Source organism: Neolamprologus multifasciatus, chromosome 15 (assembly GCF_963576455.1).
Source record: "Neolamprologus multifasciatus chromosome 15, fNeoMul1.2, whole genome shotgun sequence".
NCBI classification, from domain to species: domain Eukaryota; kingdom Metazoa; phylum Chordata; class Actinopteri; order Cichliformes; family Cichlidae; genus Neolamprologus; species Neolamprologus multifasciatus.
This window is the reverse complement of record NC_140453.1, coordinates 27,191,231-27,207,919: the sequence shown is the minus strand read 5'-3', so window position 1 is coordinate 27,207,919 and position 16,689 is coordinate 27,191,231. Positions and strand designations below refer to the sequence as shown.

General features: G+C 41.5%; 1 long non-coding RNA gene across 1 annotated transcript; it reads right to left on the bottom strand.

Annotated features, from left to right (window-relative positions):
• Positions 1–12,120: 12,120 nt before the first annotated feature.
• Positions 12,121–13,073, bottom strand: LOC146502294 (uncharacterized). Its single transcript, XR_014869521.1, has 4 exons — positions 12,896–13,073; positions 12,734–12,796; positions 12,569–12,631; positions 12,121–12,457 (listed from the first exon to the last, which is right to left on the bottom strand). It is a non-coding gene; the product is annotated as an uncharacterized LOC146502294 (long non-coding RNA).
• Positions 13,074–16,689: the final 3,616 nt, after the last annotated feature.

The window sequence follows — 16,689 nt, the reverse complement described above, 5'->3', positions numbered from 1 at the left end:
CGACCTAAGGAGCACAGAATACCATCTGTATCAACCATGACACCCAGCCAGGACATCGCCCATGCCACAGCCGCTCTAGGTATGTCTACAGGAGTATGCAGCCGGGGTCCTCACCGTAAAAAGCAACGCTGTGAAAATGCCGTAGATGGGACTGTATTTAAGTTAGAATATCGCGGCGCTGAAGGGTATGTGTATACCATTAAATATACCGAAGGGACAGTTGTGCTTAGTGTAGATTGTGGCGAGGGATTGTTTTGGGGGGAACCCCAAAGCATCTCTACCAAAAACTGGAAGCTCTTCCGGACCGTAGTGTGTGCGGACCTGGACAATGTGGGCTTCCCAGAGGTGCTGTATGTTTCCCAGTGGAACGGTGCATCAGGCCCTGAGCTTTACAGGGTTGAGGCTGATCGTTTCAATCGCAACCCTGAAGACTTTATTTTTCTCAGTGTATGTGATGACAGGGATAGTCTTATTGCTTCCAGAGGGGTTGAAAACTGGAGGTTAAATCCTTACCCTCTAAACCTCGAAGAGCGCACAAGATGGTTTAAGGACGGTGGTTTTATACAGTGGTGCGACTGGAGAGGTTTGTCGCGTCTGTTTAGCCAGATTGACGACGCGATCAAGAGGGACAGACTCAACACTGCGTACGAGAGTATTAGAAAACGCCTTGTTTTTGACGATCTGGCGAGTTGTCCGAAGACTGGTTTGCCTGCTACCCTGTGCAAACCTAAAATCATAAGACCTTCCGACAACTAAACCATAAACTGGTAGGTTTAATGTGCGGGGTGTGTGTGGGGTTGCGTGTGTATCTATGTGACAAATTAAGAGCTTGTGGTTTTCATTTTACAGAGAATGACTCGCCGTCGTGGGACCTGTCAGAGTCACCATCAATAGGGCTGCTAATCCCGACCCCCCAGACTCCACCACCCTCACCATCATGCTCGCAGGACCCCCTCATATCAGACCTGTGGGAGGAAACTGTAATCGACATCAAACTCGCAACTCTCCACCTGTTGATGTTGGCGCTGAATGAGTTTCTACAAGAGACATGTTACAGATGCCAAACAGGCCACCCCAGTCAGGTGCAACACAGCTGCTTGCAGGAATTGTCTGAGTATTTCTTCGACACCTACTATGACGATGTGATGATAAGGCTCAAGACTGACCGATTCATCCCAGCCATCCGGCTGTTTGTACGCTCATACACCACAGATGGGACTGGAACACAAATCCGCAGAGTTGCAGAGCACCTCATGTGTGAACTGAGATCAGAGCGAAATATAGTATGCACCATTAATGACAACATTGTGGACCTGCTAGAAGCAAGTACTTGCGCCCGACGTGTTAAACCAGCCATGCTCCGCATGATTGGAAACTACTGGGCTGGGAGACACCTGGTTTAATGTGTGCTGTTCAAGTATCCATTGTCTGTGATTGTGTCTGTGTGAAAATTAAATAAAAAGACGTGTTAACACCAACTTCTTAGTCATTTGTGGTTTGCACAGTCATGGAAAGCACATTGCATAAAATATATCATGATCCAGCCCATCCTGCGGGGTTGGCCAGTTTAAATAAGCTACGTATAGCGGCAGGGGAGGCATCAGGTGTAACACCTCCAATATCTCAGGTCAAACATTATTTAGAACAAGACGACACTTACACACTCCATAAACCTGTGAGGATCCATTTCCCCAGAAATAGAGTATTGGTGACAGGGGTCGACAAACAGTTTCAAGCCGATCTGGTTGACATGTGTGAATATGTGGCAGATAATGATAATGTGAGATATCTGCTAACATGTATAGATGTATTCTCAAAATACGCATGGGTTAGATGCCTAACAAACAAGACAGCGAATGTTGTATCAGCTGCTTTTGAGGATATACTTAGTGAGGGTAGGATCCCTGTGAAACTACAAACAGATGAAGGCAAAGAGTTTTATAATACAACCTTTAAACAGCTAATGAAGCGATATAATATCAAGCATTTCTCAACAGCTAGCGAGGTTAAATGCAGTATTGTCGAGAGATTCAATCGTAGCTTCAAGGGTAGAATGTGGAAGTACTTAACATCAGCCAACTCCCGGAGATATGTAGATGTCATACCAGATCTCACACAAGCATATAACAATGCTTATCACAGATCTATCCAAATGGCTCCGGCAGAGGTGAATAAGGATAATGAGAAGTCGGTCTTTAACGTGCTATACAAAACGAGGCCTCAGAAGGAACTGTGCTTTAAATTTAATATTGGTGACACTGTACGAATATCAAAACTGAGAGGAAAGTTTCGAAAAGGATACGAGCAGACCTACACCGATGAGATTTTCACAGTCAAGGAACGTATAGGGAGACAGCCCCCAGTGTACAGACTAGCAGATCTAGCAGGAGAGGTATTGAAAGGGTCATTTTATGAGCCTGAGATACAACGTGTGGTTGTTGATGAAAACAAAACATTTAAAATTGAAAACATATTGGCTAGAAAAAAAGTGGGTCGGGAAAAGCATGTGCTAGTGAAATGGCTAGGATGGCCCGACAGCTTTAATTCGTGGATTCCAGAAAAAGACATCGTTGAGGCGTAATTAACTCAGATGACGCAGCTCTACACACATTCATTCAACACTGAGCATAGACGGAGAAAGCATGAATAAAAAGAACAACAACAATGCAGGCTTCTATGTAAGCCTCTTCTCGAATGCTTCGGCGCATGTTTACCCGGGTAATAAGATATCTAATTTTAGAACAAAGCTAGCAAAACCTATTGTTTTGGATCAGCCGTATGAGGTCGCTGTTATAGAGATACAGTACCCACGCATATGGATGTCTTTTCCACAATCAGATTCGCAAGTGGAAATTCATGACCCAGTCAAAGATGGCACCATCGCCGTAACCATGATCGAACTGTCTGTGGGTCATTATGCATCTGTGGAACAGATAATAAAATAATTTAATTTTAAATGTCAGCAGTACCAAACCACTGGAGACCTTAAAATGCAATACAACACAGTTACTAACCATGCCTGTGTTATGGGACCTAGGGGGACTATTCTCACATTTAGAGGGAGACTGGCGGAAATCCTAGGATTCGAAACAGGAGAACCATTTGTACTTCATTATAAAAACACATATGCCCCGCACCCCGCAGACATATACGGGGGAAAATATAACATCTTTATTTATGCAGACATCGTTGATTACCAGCTTGTGGGTGACGCCCACGCGAGGCTATTAAGAGCTATAAATATCACGGACGATGACCGCCGCTTGCCTATTCTACAATTTGACAGCCCACACTACACACCTGTGTCAAAGACATTGATCGACGACATAGAAATTGATTTGAAAGACGATCGAAATCAACACATACCCTTTTTATACGGCAAGGTGTTTGTCAAGTTACACTTCCGACCGATAACCCACCATTTTTGAAAAAAAAAGGATGACCGTCTACAACACTGATGACTCAAAATATGTAAAATACTACTTATCACAGGCTGGTGGAGAGCTCGGAGGGTATGTTGGGACCAGTACGCAATATGGGTCAGGGCTGGGTGGGTTGTTCCGCAGCTTGTTTAGATTTGCTGTACCACTGTTTAAAAAAGGAGTTAGCATAGTCAAACCACACCTAAAAACAGCCGCATCGGGCATAGTGTCTGATGTCATAACCAACATAACCAGACCCTCAACCACTAAGCAGGACGGTAGCGGATTGTATGTGTATACGCCCAGACCATCTAAGACCCCACCCCCAGGGCAGCCGTTGTCTAAAAAGCGTAAAACCACAAAACCTAGCAGGAGAGCTAGCAAACGGACACCGCCACGCAGAGTGAAAAGACCCAGAACCAGTCGTTCAAAAACTGCAGCGTTTGACATATTCTAAATGGCACTGTTACACAGTCATTCTGGAGAATGTGTAAAAACAGAGCTGGACCTGTTTACTGTTCCCTACACACAGACTAGCATTGAGAAAAGTACATTTATCGAAATCCCACCTGTATCTGCAATCACTGATGGAGGGCCGATCGAGTTTTACATCTCATCGTCCGGTGAAGATTACCTGGATCTAAATGACTCATATATCTACACACGTGTGAGAATCACAAACGCTGATGGCTCAAACCTGGCTAGGGACGCTAATGTAGGATTTATTAATTATCCTGGATGCAGCATATTTAGTCAAGTTGATGTTAATTTGGGAGACCGGCTCATTAGTCAATCATCCAACACATATCCATACAGAGGTGTGATAGAATGTCTTATCAATTATAATAAGGACACTTTAGACACACAGTTCAGCACCGGGTTATTCTGTAAGGATACATCATCACACATGAATGACACATCTATAGAAGGAGAGAACCAGGGCCTGGTGACCAGAGGTGGCTACACAGCAAATAGCAGTATTGTTGAATTGATTGCACCAGTACATGCAGACCTGTTTTTTCAAGAAAAACTGTTACTTAATGGAATCGACCTGTCACTGAAATTTGTGCGCTCTAAAGACGAATTTGCTCTCATGACAGCGGATGCCAATGCATACAGAGTTAAAATTGTCTCAGCCAGTCTCTTTGTCAAGAAAGTTAGTGTATCACCGACCGTCAGACTTGCACACAGCAAGGCATTGCACCATGCAAACGCAAAATACACGGTAGACAGAGTGTCTTTAAAGACCTTCTCCATACCTGCAGGGGCTAGAATATCAACAAATGACAATTTATTTATGGGTAGGATACCTAAATTTGTGATCATTGCATTTATAGACAATGAAGCATACACTGGCTCCTACCAGCGTAATCCATTTCATTTTGAAAACTGCGATATAGAATTTATGTCTTTATATGCTGATAGTCAGGCTTATCCTGCTAAACCATTCCAGCCAAATTTCCAGAGAAAACACTATACCAGAGAATTTTACCAGCTGATACAAACCACAGGAAGACATTTAAAGGACAGATCCTTAGCTATTACACGTGCGGACTTTGGTAACGGCTACACTTTATTCTGTTTCAATCTGGAAGCTGACGAAGGACATTCAGGGAATGTGTCGTTAATTAAAACTGGGAACGTGAGATTGGAAACCCGTTTCAGAAATCCACTACCCCGTACAGTGAACCTCTTGTGTTATTCGGTATTTGATTCAGTCATTGAAATATCTAACATGAGACAGGTGCTCTTGGACTACTATTGAGACAAAAACGGTCATGAACACTATAGAACTATCAGCCGTGATCGGCAGCATTATCAATAAAAACACACATTTCCTAGGCGTGTTAGCCTATGATCAGCTAACCACTGAACGGCTTCAAAGACTCCCTGCTATGGGTATTGTAAACACCCACCCTTCTACGATGCCCGGGGAACATTGGCTTGCTGTTTATATTTCGAGAGACAGACGCGGTTATTTTTTTGATAGTTTTGGTCACTCGTTAGACAGTTTTCCCCCAGCAATAAAGATGTTTCTTCTAAAAAACTGTTCCACTGTTTTATATTCAGGAAAACAAGTGCAGAACGACTTCTCCATCACATGCGGTCAACATTGTGTATTTTTTTTATATCATGTGCAAAATGGTGTATCTTATGAGCGTCTGCTTAACATGTATGGGTCTGATTTAATTTGTAATGATGCTATGGTGTGTCGATTTGTCAACAACATACAACCTGTTGCTGTATGCAGTGATTACGTGTGTGTGCAATGCGGATACTGACATGTACTAATGAGAATAATAAAAACAACATGAGAGCATGATAATCGAGTCAATGGTATTTATTATCAAATCTCGTATATAAATATATAGATTTACAACATACATTGTTTAAACATAAATAAAAGAAATCAAACATTAACCAGTAATAAAAAAGAAAAACATATATTTAACAGTAATAAAGACATAATATATTTAACAGTAATAAAATAAAACAAAACAAAACAATTTAGCAGCAATAAGTGAAAAAAAACATTACAGTAGAAAAACACCAAACAGCAAATATTTTTAGCAGAAAAACAATTTCAGGTGCAATAAGAAAAAACCTGAATTCAAAAATCCAACCACTCTACAGGACCCCCCTTTAATTTGTTTTTTTTATTCTTTATTTTTTTTAGTGTACTATGTCGCAGCGGTCCGCCAGGGGTGATCTTTTTTGGTGTGTGTTTTAAAAAACCAGGGTCTTCAGACAGTGTGTGATCGGTTTTATACATGGCGACGGTCTTACGTATGCCTGTGTTAGATATGGCTGATAACGGTACGTTTAAATCTGAGACAGCTTTTAAAAACTCTGTCCAGCCGATAGGTCTCAAACCCTCAGAGGGTGTGTGTGTGGTTGTGACGCCTTTAATTAGATCATAAATGTGTGAACCAGGGATGGTGTGTTTATCAACAACAATTTCGCCTTTGTCGTTGTAAGAGATCAAGTGTGGCGAACGGCTCACCGCTGATAGAATAAGTTCTGCATTCCTCCTACTCCTTTTAGGTATGTGTGTTAAAACATTCTCCGCAACAAGATCCCTCACCCCTGCATCACCATGAACAGGCGATGTGTCCGCCGACTGGGGTTGCACATCCCTGTTAAATTGTTCAGGTAATGATAAAGACAATACATTCTTTTCACGGGCACCTTGTCTCACAAGGGTAAGGTATCTTTGGAGAATATCGCTGTATTTTTTAGCCTTCTCATACACATCTATGTCAGAATCTTGTAACACTTGTATCATCTCCTTGTCCAACTCGTTCTGAGACTGTTGTCTGATGCTGCCTGTTTGCTGCTGCTGCTGCTGCTGCTGTTGCTTTATTAAGTCCAACTGGTGTTGGGGTACCAAAAACATCTTTTGCACATGTTCCATTTTCACCTGTTTGCTATCAGACTGGTTATGAAAGGGATTGCAGCCCCTAATAGCGGCAGTAAAAACCCTCCAGATTGGTTGATTGTCTTTCTCTTTTTCAAAGTTTTTATTTTTTTGTCTGCAATCAGTCTGATTATTGATTTTTTCTTTTTCAGCTGTTTGTACTGCTGATTGGTCAGTGGTATGTTACCATGCAATACATTAAAGGCTATCTCACACAGCGCATTGATAAAATCTAAGTTTGAATTACTAATAATAACTCTGCGTAGAGTAGGAGGAGCCCTGTATATCATCTCCAACAGAGACAGATTCCTCCGCATGCGTGATGACATCCTTTCACCTCTTTGCTGATTTTTGTTTTGGAATGTAAACAACCGGACGCTCTGATAGTAAATTTGTTCCGAGTCTTAAATAGTCCGGGGTCTTAGCTTTATAGTCTATTAAAAGATACCCGTATGTTGTGGATGTGGCATCATTAAACGCTTCTATAAAATATTTAGTATTACTCGGAAACATTTGCCTACCTAAAAGCATAACCTGATATTTATCTCTCGGATTTTTAAACAATATTAGATAGTTAGTGTTCAAGGAAATGGTTCTACAGGATTTTCCTTGAATAAACAAATTCTGAACTAGATATATACAACTCAAATTCCTATGATGCACATACTTTGTGAACACATTTTGTACTTCTAAATTGTTAGCTGCATCGTTCATTACATCGTCTATAATTAACAAATTGTTCTTTTCTGCAGGAAGAAGGGTGTCATCAGCAAGAGATTCAGGTATACCGTTAACAAAGTTTATGTCTCTTATCTTAAGAAGCTGGTCATATAATGGCTGCCAGCATGAGTATATATATACAATATTGTCAATGCTGCATGATATAATCCTGGAAGAATTTTCAATTATGCTTTTAACAAAAAAAGTCTTGCCGCAGTTACTGGGACCGCTGACCACCATACTGAACGGGTGCTGCAACCGGGCGTCAAACCCCTGTTCTAATTTAAAATCCATAAGGTACGGTTGTATAATCTGGGAGCACACGGCGCTTATTGTAAACAACTTTAACTTTTTTCACAATGGTTTTATTCTTCAAATGAAGCTTCTTTTTATCGCGTCTGATGCTATCAGACACGGCAACTAGGTGTGCGTCTGATGTCTGATTGGTTACAAACTTGTGGACTAAACCTTTCAAGGATTCGTGGGTGACAACTTTTGAGTTTAGTGCGTTCAGTGTCACACCTTTACATTTGACCTGGGTCTTGCCCAGCGATGTGTGATACGCGTAGCATTTTGGCCCACCGGAAACAAATTCCGCTATGTAATCCTCCACACCACCCTCTCCACAGTCTAATTCGCTTGTGAGATCCCCCAGAAACGGACCTAGAGGAGGCATCCACTCGCCAGGGCGTGCCGTGAAAATGACACTGTCCGTGTCACAATACAGCACGCGCTGCTGCAAGTTGTCTAGCAAATCATACAGCATGAGTCTGGCGTGTGCAGTGGTCATGGCCCCGACAAAGACATTAACGTCCTTCACACGGGAAGCTCTACCATCAGCATGCCGCCACTGCACCATTGCGACGTCGTCAGAGATGAAACAAAACTGACGCACGTCGTACTGGTCGCTAAACATTAGCTGGCTAAATCTGGAAGGGTCTGTAATGAGCTCAGATGACGCCATATTTGACCTCATGCTGAAACGACCCCATAACGAGTTTAGCAACAGCTTGTTACAGTTACGAACAGCTTTATTTACACAAATCTTGGATGGGTCTAGCATTATTCCCTCCTTCTCATAATACTCGTCTATGTACTTCTTCTGTTCGTCAGGTGTCTTGACGTGTTCAGGATACCCCGAGGCCTCCTGTTTGAGTTTTAGGAAGGCTTTCACATAGTCTTTAAACAATGTGTCGGTCTTATTGGGGAAATGCCACACCTCATCAATAGCAAGAACCCTGTATCCCTTCTCAACAGCTTTTTCAAGCTCAAATGAGACCCATGTGCCTTTCAACACCCGCTCACTGTCCCTGTGCCCACATGCTGTATGCTGGTTTTGGTCTTCAGCACACATGCTGCAGAGTGGAAACATCAGTTTTCCGTGGCACCTGTAGGGAAGGACGGGGTGAAAAAGACCCTTAGGGGGGAGCACTGTGCATTTAACAAAGCCAAAATAATTTTCTAGCTTGTCAAAGTTGGTGTAAATGACTTGAGGGTGTCCTACAGGATAGTCTTTTTTAGACTGCACTGTGGGATAGAGACTGGTGAAGTCGTAGTAAAATATTTTTTCATCACAACCAGTCTTGTGGTACAGCTTTATAGCATTTGTGCGACCTCCAAAAAGGGCATCTCGGGGATTCATGCGTTCTGGCTTTCTGTATGTGTGCATGAAAGCCACAACTGCAGGGTCTGTCTGCTTCAAGGCAGCCCATTCACATTCCCACATCACTATTACGCTCACACTGTGTTGTGATCTCAGTGCATCAACTTTCTCACAAAACATGCGATGCAGCAGTCCATAGGATGCTTTGCTGACAGGATTAACTTCGCTCTTGGGGTAACATTTAACACAGCCGTGGTGAAAACATCCTGCAAATTCATAAGCTGTATTACTTGTGGGGTCAAAACCGTCCACAAAATACGGTCCAACCCTCTGTTCGCCTCCTCTGAGAGCATGTTTTACCACTTTGTTGGTGGTGTGGGACACGTATTGAAGCCATTCGATAGAGACGTTAGAAAACGTCTTATTCTGCTCAACGTATGCCCCGTCATACGTGAGAGCGAGCGTGTCTCTAGGCAGAAACAGCGTTTTATACACACCCATACTAAATGCAGCCAAGGTGGTATACATGAATGGATCAACTTGTGTACAACCCAGTAACGTGTCACGATAAATGCTGCATGCTTTACGCAGGACATCAACATCGTTAACACAGTAACGCCTGAGTTCAGCCTGAAAATCAAAGGGATTCTGTGAGGCAACCTGGTACCATTCCATGAATCGCACCTTATCGCTTTCAGACATGTACTCATAGCCGTAGAAGGAGGGGTCTGGGTACGGGCCCACATAATGCTCATTATCCCTCGTATTAAACCTGTGTGGGAAATGGCCCTTCTGCAGGTCTTGAAAACCTAAAGCAGAGGGTATTTTGGCAAGGCCCATGGGCAAAAAGCTGAACGAATCAATCCATCGCTGGTCATAGTCCCTGTCATACATCAAAATCACACGGCTGCCGCTCATTATGACACTAGGTGTTATGCACTGTCTGACAAAGTACTCGAGGAGTATGTAGTTGTCAAAGCCAGATGCATTATGTGCTATGAAAGTGTACCCACGAAACCTTGGGCGTCTGTAATGTTGCACAAACGCCTCCACACACTTTAATGTGTTAAATGTGAACTTATTGCCCTTCAGATCAGACGCACACACAAAGTTAGCCTCGTGTTTACCGTTGTGGTACCTAGTCTCGAAATCATATAAAATGTATTTATCGCTAGGCTTCTGTTTTTCAACAGGCTGTATGAAACACTGATGGTCGGAGTCTCCGGGTAATTTAGGCTCGCGGCAGTGCTTGCATCTAGGCTGGGCACATCTGTGTGGCGATTTCTTGGATTCTCTATATGTGGTGCCACAGTGCATGCAATGTTTCATATTATCACAGGGGATCATGTTGTGTTTTAATTCAGGTAATTTGTGTTGCTGGTAACAGTGTTGTGATTTGCAGATGCGGTTACAGTCGCTGCATTTCACTGTGGGACCCCTGTGGTGTTGACAGAGTGTATAACATGTGTTACATCTATGTTTACAGCTATGATGTAATGGTGAATTATATGTACTGTAACAGAAATTACACACATAGGATGCACCAAGAAAAGCGGTTGGGTTTAAAATCATGTGGTAATGTTGATTATGGAGATACATCATCAACGTGTTTGTGTTTGGCTCTTCATGTGTGAAAAAACATTCCAGGCGTTTACGCCCTTCTGTGTGGTAATAGATTACAATCTTAATGTTGAAGTGCTGCTCAAATTTACTGACATCGGTGAATGATACTTGCTGTGTGTCGCATAGACCTACTTCAGCATGCATCCGTTTAGCTGTAGCGAGTTTTTCTAGCTCAGAGGCTGATGAGTTTAATGAATGTGCTATACATAGGGAGAAGCACAAATTGTTGTGTGTGTTGTTTGGTGTGTATAAATGTCTGCCTTTCTTTGAGAGAATCTCATCATAAGGGATTTGTGCCAGTCTTAAGCGAGCCCCACCACTACTGTTCTGAGCTACCGTGACAATAAACTCTAATTCATCATCACCGATAGATTCATCATTACTCTGCATAACTTGTGCAATTCGATCGAGAAACAGCTCCGGATCATACCGATCATCAGCGTTTAAAACAGCCTGAACATCTGAAGCCAGCGAGGGGCCACGCAGGACCACGTTTAGAACACTGCCCTGTTGAGATCCAGCCACAGCTCGGTCTACCACATTGGCTAAGCACTCGCGCACTCGCGCAGGTACTTGTTCTGGATGATCAAGACTTATACCCCTAAAATCAAGGCGCTCACGCAATTCGCGAGCATTAAAATTAGGTATCTCTCTAATGTGTGGCTGGGAGCGCCTGCCAGATCCAGATTGCACAACGGGCTCAATCACGATAGTATCACTTTGTGAGAAATTTACAATGACTGAGGGGGTGTGTGGTGTTGCAGCAGTGCCCGGACACGCATGTGTGTCTGTAGTACTAGTAGAAGCGGTAACAGACTCAATAACACCAGCAGCAGCAGCAATACGGTTAGCATCAGTAACAACAGTGGTCCGAGCAACACCTGATGTACTATCACTATTATTAACAACAACAATAGCCCCATCAGCAATAGCAGGCGTAGGAACAGTCTGACAAGGATGTGTATCAGATGAGGCTGATGCAGGCACACTATTAAGTCTAGCTATAATATCGTCTAATTTGTTATTTGTTTCTTCAGCCCACTGCATAAAAGTCTCTAAGTCAAAACATCTAACAGGAGTGGAGGTTCCGTTATTATGCTTAAATAATTTATTTGGAGGGTCCATGGTCTGGATTTTAAAAGTCAGGGACTTGAAATTTTGCTGCAGATGATGTCTAATGTACTACACACCTTTTTTATGAATTTGATAAACTGTTGCCTTTGTACCTGTGCTTCTTGGTGGTATTGATTGAGTCTAGCTTCAATCAAACATAATTTATCAACTAATGAAGCTATATGACTCTGTTCAACAGGTTGAGCATCTGAAACCTTCATGTAAGCATCATACGCCTCTGATATTTGAGAGTCTGTTATACCGTCGTCTTCAAAATCTATGTGTGAATCAATGCTATTTCTGACACATTCTGGTGTGGTGGGTATATGAACAAGATCGAAATCTGATATACTGTACTCAAAAACATCAGAGAAATCACGAGGCAAGCACTCACTCGGGGGTGTTGCAGGACCGCTGATGAAGATAGCTTCTGACTCTCCACTGTTGCACAAAGCTCCAGGTTTTTGTTGTTCTGGGAGGTCGATACTGTTTAAACATTCCAAAAACGTCTGGAGTACGGTGTCCTGATCATTATGAGGAGGGGTACTGTGCTGCAGTCTGTGAAGATAGATATGTGTTAAAACATTTATACATGTACCCATTTCAAACAGAATAAGCGTGTCTCCCTCTCTATCTCTTTTTATCTAATTTATATATACCTATGCTTACCTTGTAGTGTGCGTTATTCCTGACGGCCCTGGTTCTCCGCACATAAGGTTCTCTGGCGTGGCTCTGTATGTGTAAAACGGTCGGTTTTAGAACATTTGGAATTGTTTAAACCCATTTGCTGTTTTTTTTTAAAATACACAATTATACACCCCGTTGTATACATACCTTTTGTAAGGATGGGCTCTGTGGTCACGGTGTCTGAATGTTTTCCTGCTCAGTTTGTTAACCCTGGAACAAATCAAAGAAAAACTCTGTTATTATATAATTTAAAACAATCGCAAGCTTAAAACATACATACGATTAAAAATCGCGTAATTCTGTACACACCTTGTGCCTGTTAGAGAAGTTGTTCCATCTGTAAAAGCCCCCGTTTCTAAAGAAAAGGGTGCTGTGCCGTTCTCCCGAACTCCTGAAAATTAAGCTTTTGTTTTAGGAAAAAGATAGTTTGAATATCCTATAATATGTTAACATAACACTTTTAAAAATATAATAATAGGTTTTGTTTTACTTACCGTTTAAGATGTCCATGTTATAAAGAACGATGTTAGTTTTGATGATCTCAAAGAAAATGGTGTTGTCGCGACGAATGCAGAGTTCACCCTGAGCCTAGCCTGGTTCTCAATTAAATACCATCTCCAGGAACAATGCCAGTACACAGCTGTTTCACACCTTAAGGTTCACACTCCCATGCTACTTCCCAGAGTCCTCCAACAGATGAATGTGGGGTCCTCTGACGTTCCTGTTTCCCGCCAACATCCTTACTACACCCCCCTACCATTTGCCTAGGCAGTTTTGTCTCATTCTTAGTTCAACATTGCGAAATCCCGATTTTTAAATAAAATGATCGCATCAACCCTGGAAAGAAACCCAGTAGATGTGTGAAAAAACTAGTTAAATTAAAACTAGGGGGATTGATTAAATAAAACGCTTGTGAACATGCCGAAATTCCCACTTGTGCCGTTTTTAAAATAAATTGCATGCATCGCAGCAAGCTGAGATATTGTCAGATTTATAAAATTAGTCTAGCCTCAGTACACACCTGTTTCACACCTTAAGGTTCACACTCCCATGCTACTTCCCAGAGTCCTCCAATAGATGAATGTGGGGTCCTCTGACGTTCCTGTTTCCCGCCAACATCCTTACTACACCCCCCTACCATTTGCCTAGGTGGTTTGTCTCATTCTTAGTTCAACATTGCGAAATACCGATTTTTAAATAAAATGATCGCATCAACCCTGGAAAGAAACCCAGTAGATGTGTGAAAAAACTAGTTAAATTAAAACTAGGGGGATTGATTAAATAAAACGCTTGTGAACATGCCGACATTCCCACTTGTGCCGTTTTTAAAATAAATTGCATGCATCGCAGCAAGCTGAGATATTGTCAGATTTATAAAATTAGTCTAGCCTCAGTACACACCTGTTTCACACCTTAAGGTTAACACTCCCTTGCTACTTCCCAGAGTTCTCGAAGAGAAAAAAGTGCCATTGTATTACTACTCTGCTTTTTATAGGATTTGTGCTTAATATAGTATTTCTGCTTTTTATAGGATTTGTGCTTAATATAGTATTTCTGCAAAATATAGTATTTCTGATTAATTATAGTTTTTCTACCAACTCATAGTACAGTATTTGTGCTTAATATAGTATTTCTGCTTTTTATAGTATTTCTGCTTTTTATAGTATTTCTGCTTTTTATAGTATTTGTGCTAAAACATAGTATTAATTTAAAATTACAATATTCATAGTTCATCACAGTGTCTCTGGTAAATCACAGTATTTCTGCTATGTTGTTCTATTTTTCTAAATCATAGTGTTTCTGTAATTTTTAAGTATTTTTGGCTAAATATATTCTTTCTGTTATCTTATACTATTTCTCCTAAATTCTTCTATATTTGAGAAGTTATCATGTTTCTGGTAAGTTACAATATTTCTGCCAAGTTCTGCTATGCTATTGTATTTCTGCCAAGTATTATGTTTCCTCTAAGATATTGCAGTTCTGCTAAGTTATAACTTTTTAGCAAAGTTCCTTTGCTTCTGCAAAGTTTTTACAATTTCTGCAACTTTTCAGCTTTTTCAGCTAGTTTTTGCAGACAGCTTCAGCTTTAAAGCATCCACACTGCATTTTCGCAGGAAATGCAAATTTTTCTAGTTCTTTATCCTTTCTTTATTCCTGTTGCTTCCGTACATTTTTGCACCTTAACTACTTCCTCAGTTTTCAGCCAATTTTCTCAGTTCAAACTCTAGTTCCTTTCATATCCTTTCATATCAAAAAATCCTTGAAAGAGTAGTTGTCAAACAGCTAACAGATCATCTGCAGAGGAATGGTTTATTTGAAGAGTTTCAGTCAGGTTTCAGAGTTCATCACAGCACAGAAACAGCTTTATTGAAGGTTACAAATGATCTTCTTATGGCCTCTGACAGTGGACTCATCTTGTCCTTCTTGACCTTAGTGCAGCATTCGATACTGTTGACCATAATATTCTATTAGAGCGATTAGAACATGCTGTAGGTATTACAGGTATTGCACTGCAGTGGTTTGTATCATATCTATCTAATAGACTCCAATTTGTGCATGTAAATGGAGAGTCCTCTTCACACACTGAGGTTAATTATGGAGTTCCACAGGGTTCGGTGCTAGGACCAATTCTGTTTACATTATACATGCTTCCCCTAGGCAGCATCATTAGAAAACATAGCATACATTTTCACTGCTATGCAGATGACACCCAGCTCCATCTGTCCATGAAGCCAGATAACACACACCAATTAGTTAAACTGCAGGAATGTCTTAAAGACATAAAGACTTGGATGGCCACTAACTTTCTGCTTCTTAACTCAGATAAAACTGAGGTCATTGTACTCGGCGCTGAAAAGCTTAGAAATATGGTATCTAACCAGATTCTTACTCTGGATGGCATTACCTTGGCCTCCAGTAACACTGTGAGGAACCTTGGAGTCATTTTTGACCAGGATATGTCCTTCAACGCACATATTAAACAAATATGTAAGACTGCGTTCTTCCATTTGCGCAACATCTCTAAAATTAGAAATATCCTGTCTCAGAGTGACGCTGAAAAACTAGTTCATGCATTTATTACTTCCAGGCTAGACTACTGCAATTCATTATTATCAGGATGTCCAAAAAACTCACTGAAAAGCCTTCAGTTAATCCAAAATGCTGCAGCAAGAGTACTGACAGGGACTAGAAAGAGAGAGCATATTTCTCCTGTTTTGGCTTCCCTTCATTGGCTTCCTGTTAAATCCAGAATTGAATTCAAAATCCTGCTCCTCACATACAAGGTCTTAAATAATCAGGCCCCATCTTATCTTAATGACCTTGTAGTACCATATCACCCTATTAGAGCACTTCGCTCTCGCTCTGCAGGCCTACTTGTTGTTCCTAGAGTATTTAAAAGTAGAATGGGAGGGAGAGCCTTCAGTTTTCAGGCCCCTCTTCTGTGGAACCAGCTTCCAGTTTGGATTCAGGAGATAGACACTATCTCTACTTTTAAGATTAGGCTTAAAACCTTCCTTTTTGCTAAAGCATATAGTTAGGGCTGGACCAGGTGACCCTGAATCCTCCCTTAGTTATGCTGCAATAGATGTAGGCTGCCGGGGGATTCCCATGATGCATTGAGTTTTTCCTTTCCAGTCACCTTTCTCACTCACTATGTATTAACTGACCTCTCTGTATTGAATCGTATCTGTTATTAATCTCTGTCTCTCTTCCACAGCATGTCTTTATCCTGTCTTCCTTCTCTCACCCCAACCGGTCGCAGCAGATGGCCGCCCCTCCCTGAGCCTGGTTCTGCCGGAGGTTTCTTCCTGTTAAAAGGGAGTTTTTCCTTTCCACTGTCGCCAAAGTGCTTGCTCATAGGGGGTCATATGATTGTTGGGCTTTTCTCTGTATCTATGAAGCGCCTTGAGGCGACATTTGTTGTGATTTGGCGCTATATAAATAAAATTGAATTGAAAATTGAATTGAATTAAACTGTTCTGCTCTTTCTGCTCTTTCCGGCTATATCTTTTGGTGTTTATTACTATTATACTTTTTCTTTCAGTAGAATTTTTTGCTTTTCACCACTTTTCAGAAAAAATTTTCTGCTTCTTCACCTGTTT